The sequence below is a fragment of the Apteryx rowi genome, unplaced genomic scaffold (genome assembly GCF_003343035.1).
Source record: "Apteryx rowi isolate R43461 unplaced genomic scaffold, aptRow1 scaffold_186, whole genome shotgun sequence".
NCBI lineage: Eukaryota > Metazoa > Chordata > Aves > Apterygiformes > Apterygidae > Apteryx > Apteryx rowi.
Window position 1 is genome coordinate 886,141 of NW_020448152.1, and position 6,430 is coordinate 892,570.

Sequence of the window (6,430 nt, forward strand, 5' to 3'; positions counted from 1 at the left end):
CCCGCTGCCCCACGGGCTGGGCCGCGGCCGGGGCCGCCGGAGCGGTGGGGCGGGCGCCCGGGGGGTCTCGGGGCCGTTGGTGCGAACAAAGGCGGCGGCGGCGGCGCCTCCGCGCGGCTCGCCCCGCGCCGCTGTTCTCCAGGAAAAACTGGCGTTTTGCGAACTCTGCCGTTACGCGGTGGTTGGAACAAAACCCCAACGTTTGACAGGAAAACAGGAGGGACGGAGCCGCGGGGCCCGCCCGGGCCCGGGCTTTGGTTTTCGGGCTTCCCACTGCGCGTCTTCGTAACTTGTGCTTTCGCCCATCCGTCCTTTTAAAGGCCAATTGTGGAGAAAAGACAATGCCGATTTTCCGTTTCACTCATCTGTTGAGATGTTGTTCTCACTTAAGTAATGATGTTATTGTCTGGGGGCAGGCGGGGTAGTCGCGCAGAAAGTGGTGACTGTGACACGCTGAAGGACCGGTGTTCGCTGCCGACATCAAAGTCGACTACTGAACTTTATTTTGTTTGCTTTTTTTAAGTTTATTTTGGGCTTTTTAATTTATTTATTTTTCTGTCAATAAATCTGGTTTTATTGCTGAGATACTTTTCCATCAGTTCAAATTTTGGATCCGTTCTTTATTGAAATGGGTGAGAGAACCATAAATTGAAGTTTTCCAGCCTAACTCCTTCATTTCCTAGGAATATGAAGTGACTTTACAAAACTTCCTTGTTCTCTCCTGCTTTCCTATGGATTGAAAATTATAGGAAAGATGTGAAAATTGAAAATAAACCTTGAACAGTGTTTCGTTGTTTTGTGGATAGCGAAGGAGTAAGAGGAGTTGTAACAAAAATATTGCTGGTAAATAAAGAATGTACTATGAGTTAGTATTAAATCGTTACTATATATTCTGCTTTATTTGTTTTATTGGGATATTTCACAACAAGTTGGTTTCAGTTTCTATTTCTGTCGACAGAAACTGTTATTTGTGGTGTTAAATGCCTTTGCAATTGGCATAACAAAATTCTGTGATTTGTAACCAGAAGAATTAAATTAAGCACAGGAACAAACTCAAAACTATTGAAATATGTGGAGTGTGTGTGCTGTTTTCTCTCCTTCTCCCCCTGCATGTTACATGTCTGAAATGTCTTATGTAATGGCTCAGTGATGCATGGTCATGAATATGAAACCTTTTGTGGCTGTGTTATTTGAGAAAGATATTTTTAAAGAGCTTTTGTAGCTGTGTTCGTAACGTTCTGAAAATATGCCTTCTTTTACATTTCTACTTTAAATCCTTAAGTGTAGAGCAGTTTTTGCAGATCATGACTTTGGGCATTTGTGCTTCAGTAACTGTAGCTGTAGTTAAAATAATTCTTTGTTCTTAGGCATATGTAAGAACACTTTTTGATCATAAACTTTGTATCAGTAAAAGCAATACAGTAGTTAAGTAAAGCTAACAGCTTTCATAATTTACATTGTAACTACTACTTTTAAAGCCCTGTATGGAAAGACTCAGTGTAGTCTTTCTTTCATAAGTCTTAATTTTGCCATTTCCTGTCTTTCAAACTCACTAAACTGTGTTACTGAAACACTGCTGCAACTGTTTTAAATGTAACTTGCATCCTTTTCCAAAGATAAAGGGAGGTATTGAAGAAAATGAATGGGAAAGAAGGCAGAAACAAATAGACTAAACTAACTCCTGGGTATTAAGGTTCCTGTTTTCATTTCCTCATCTTGATTCCAGCCTGAGTCTGTTGAGCGGTTTAGAGTCTCTGTAAGGCGTGTTTTGATTTGTATTGTAGTTTGTTATCTAATTATTTGTTGAAACTGCCAGATGGTTAGGATGAACAATAAAACTGCTTTGAGAAGTCTCCTTTGGGTCAGGCTTTTCTTAGTCGAGTTGGACTGGTGCTTGATGTCCAGTTTGGTTCTTGGGTTGGCTGGAGCTGGGAGCAGCACAGATGTGTCCGTTGATGACGTCTCACTAAGAAGCAGTTAGGGTGTAGCTGGGTGTGTGCCATTTCCTTGCTTCACCTGAGGTAGGGGGCCTGTTTTCTTGTGCCCCTAGATGTGGAAATTATTTAGCCTTTTGGATCCAGATGCCTGAACTCACTTTGCTGCTGCAGGAGGTAGTAACAGAGATGGACTTTGGCATCTCTGGGGAGAAGGGGGTTGGTGGTGCTGCCCTTCAGTCGTGTGCTCAGTTCTAGTGTTGTGTTTCAGTCTTCCCCCTTTGATTTGCAGGATCCCCTTTATTCTAGGGGCTAAACTGAGTACAGGTTTCCTGCTCCCAAATACAGTTTTCCTATACAGAAAAACTGGTGAACTGTTCATATTTTCATTTTTATAGAGTCCTGATTTCACGGTTTCTGATTGCTGATCAGTTTTGACATATGATGGGGTAAATGATGGATTAATTTTGTCTGAGTTCATCCAATGTTTTGAATTTCTTGCCTTTTTATATATTCTCTTCTGCCAGTGACATAAAGAGGAGGAGAAAGTTGGTACTATAATACGTAATGGGGTCTCTTAGCACAGTGCAGTTCTCATCAGGTCTGCACCCTGATCAGGGCTTATAATTCAGCTGAGCCACTGATGCTGCTCATGATCTGCAACAATCCTGATCAATGATCTGCATGATTTTACTAGGATACAATTTTTCAATGTAGTTTGTGCTGTACAAAGATCTAATTTAAGATTCCTGTAATCCTGTGATTGCAGTAATACTGAACTTGGTGATGCATGGCAAGAGGATATGCCATCTTAAAAACTATATCTATGCAATGCCCATGTTCTAAGTTTTAGCTTTGTGGAGAAGGGAGTGCAGTAATTAGGCCTGAAGGTGCAGAGAAGGCTTTTATACTTGTTGGGAATATTTATAATATCTGGAACCGTCACTGTCAGTAAGGAGCAATTAGCAGAATCATGTGGTCAGATGAAGGTCATTGATCCCCTGTAGTAGTAGTTCTGGTCCCCATGGAGTGCATGCATTTTTTACTCTTCTTCATTCATATCTAAGTAAATTGACTGCATAACTGTATGCAATAAGAGAGAGAATTAATCTCGCCTAGTTCGCTAATCTTCAGAACTGAATTTTCAATTGGGCAAGTTGCATGCAGGGTGAACTGCATGTCTTTGCCCACTAGGCTTGTGTGCTTTGCTGCCTTTGTTGAATCGCTTGACTTTGGAATCTCTGAAAAATGCCACGTCAGACCTAAATAGTGGTGACTGTTAGACTTCATGTTTAGGAATGGAAAGGTGAGACTGTCCACAGTCGTTAAACAATGTGACCTTTCTTTTCAGAAAAAACAAGGCCAGTATTCCTTCCATGGGTAAACGAAATTCTCTGCATTCTGCAGAAAGTTCTCCCCATTCTGTTTGAATGGGGTGTATGTGAAATTGGTTGGTTTTCATTCCAAAGATCCATTTTGCTTTGCAAGATAGTCTAGCAATTGTTGTGTTCACAGCCCTTGTGCCTAAAGAGTTATCACAGACATATCCTAAATTACTAGGAATGTCCTTTAAAACTTACCTTGAATGCATCAGAAGTGACAAAATGTAGAGAATGAGAAAATTGTCTTGCCCTGTCCCAGAAGGAACATAAGTAACCAGTAAGAGGCATACGTGGGCTTTTTCTAGGAGGAAGGTACAGGTTTTCCCTGTGCTAGTGCTGGCACAAACTTGTTTTCTTCCTTATCTCCTATTTGTATGACTGGGTCTATATCTGTTAGAAAAGGTGACATTGGTTACTGGCAGTGTACTTTCTGACACTTTACAGGATGAGTTGAAGCCTGTGATAAAATAACCAATATAAATTGTTCTCTAACTTGTTTGGTTTTAGAAAGCCTTTTTTGGTTTGCTGAATTTACTAAATTGAGCTTGTATTGTTCACATTTACAGCAGTAGTTGTAGAAGTATAACATTTATGCAACAGTGGGCTCAGTGTGGAAGCTGCGTCATTGGTATGCTAGTCTGCTTTTTTCACATTTCATACTATTTTTCTCTTTCCTTTAGCTTGTCTCTTTCAGTGAATCATACAAAGAATGAAGTGACAGTATAGGCTCTGCTTTTCTGATATTAAAGAGTTACAAGCAACAGAGCGCATTTTTATACATACAGTTTTGTTTCATTTTGTTTTACATCCTGTCCCTGCAGATAGAGGAGAAAAAAACAGGTAATTTTCTAACTTTGAAAGTGATTGGATGACAATAGGAGTGAAGATACCTTTGCTATTTGCCTTGTGTAACTGTATATAACTGAGTCATATGTGTTTCTGGTTGCACAAGAGGGTCTAAGAATAATTTGGATGAAAGATGCTATTATGGGTGTTATCTGAGACAGTTTAAATTCATCTCTTGCAGTGAAATCATTCAACTATTGGGGCAATGTTAAGCAATGTACTTGACTGTGCAAATTCATTAAAGAAAGATAATTTTGCCTAAATATCTTAGGGGTGCAGATGAATAAGTAGGAATAAAACAGAACAACCACTTTGAATAATTAGTTATACCACATGCATATGCTCCTCACTTGCCTACCATTCTTTTAACTGTGATGCTGACTTGTAACAGTGCCATTAACTTTATTATTATGGAGAAGTTGGATCTGCACATCCTCAGGTATCAATCTTTGATTCATTCTTTGATATTTATGTTAAAAGTGATAAATAGATACAATTGTTGCTACAATGGACTTTCTTAATGTGTTTGCAAGTCATTGGTGTAGAACATTGGGGTTGCTTGAAATGGGTAGGCTAAAGCCAATCTTAATAGTTGCCCAGATCTTGACGTAGGCAAGACATTTGTGTTGACAAGATATTACCATTGTTAATTTAGCAGTCTGAAATATGATTTAAATAACTTTCTTATTTTTATGGGGAATTATATGCTCATATGGCTTCTGTCTTTGGTCAGCGTGAGAATTTCTTCTTACTCACCCTTGGTTGAATTCTGAAAACTAATTCATGAATGAGTAAATCGAAGATGTTCAGATGCCCAGTAAACTTCCTCTTGGCATTTGTATTCCTATTTCTTCACAGATAAGCTGTTGTTATTGAGTACAACATTTCTCTCATAATAAATCTCTCTTGCACATGTGCTGCAGTAGGGATTAATAATTTGTGGGAGAAAAGGTGAAGTATAAAATAATGGGAAAAACACAGTTACAAAAGTTTTTTGTGGTTATTTTCTCTCTTGGAAAAAGATTATTGAGTGTTATTTGTATATCTAAGCAGGCAATATCTGAACAATTCATGTCAGTGAACTATTCTAGCTGTTAGTAATAGTTACCTGCGGGGCCTGACTCTGTTTTAGCTTGTTGGTATCGGAGGTCGCAATGAAAAGCGAGGTGTAGTGGGGACCTTGAAGTTCTTCCGTTAACTTGTTAGTGACCTCAAGGAAACTACTCAGTCGCTTATGCTCGTTTTAGGTTTGTGTATGTTATGATAGGACTGACTCTTAAGGACTTGAAATGGTGCAGGTCTCATCCGTTCATTCTGGGTTCTTCGGAGGGCTTTGTAACCATTTGCAGAGCTAGGAGCTCTGCCGTGGCTTTCAGTATTCCAAATCACTCTGAGAAAGCAAGCCATGATATTGAACAGGTTTCTGTTTGCAGGTGGGATTTTGAGAGGGTTTTTCTTTTCCTTTGGTTTTGTTCTTCCATTAGTGGTGTGAAATTGTAACTTAAAAAAAAAAAAAAAGTATTTTGCATCAAGTTTAGCTCCAGCTAACAAAAATGTACTGCGTGCAGTTTAATATTTTTTACTATAAATCTTTACATACAATAATTTCTTTCACAAAAATGTAAATTTCCTCAAGTTAAAAGTTTTTTTTCCAGAATAAAACTTTGTGCTACTGACCCTTCTTGTAAAATAAGTTGTTTTCTTTTATTGCAATTAGACACTTAAACTATATGTGACCTTGAAACCATACTTCAGCTAGCCTTATCTTGAAGGTTATACACATGATTTAAATTTTAGTCTATTTAACTTGAATAGCTGTAATTTCATTAAGTGAGAGACATGAAGAAAATCACTAACTGATTTGGACTATTTTAAATCAGATTTAAGTGACAAGTTGACAATATGGAATTACATTAAAGGTTCAGTTTCACTAGCATGGCTCTGCATCATCTAAAGTAATTAAGTAGAAAGACAATGATAAAGTAGAAATTGGAAGGGAGGTTTTCTGATGAAATATTATGTAACTCTGGACACTGATGGGGGAGGTGTTTGTTCTGCCTTGGGGCTTCTACCTATATTACTGTTGAAACTTTAATGCTTGCCTGAAATTTCTTCAGAATGTGTTCTCTAAAGCTGTAGTGCAGTATAATCTTTGTGTGACGGACTTGGTCTTGCTGTGAGATTTGATCCTTTTGGTACAAAGGCAAACTACTACATATTAACAGCCTTTTTTTTTTATTATTATTTTTTGAGTTTTTTTTTCTGTTT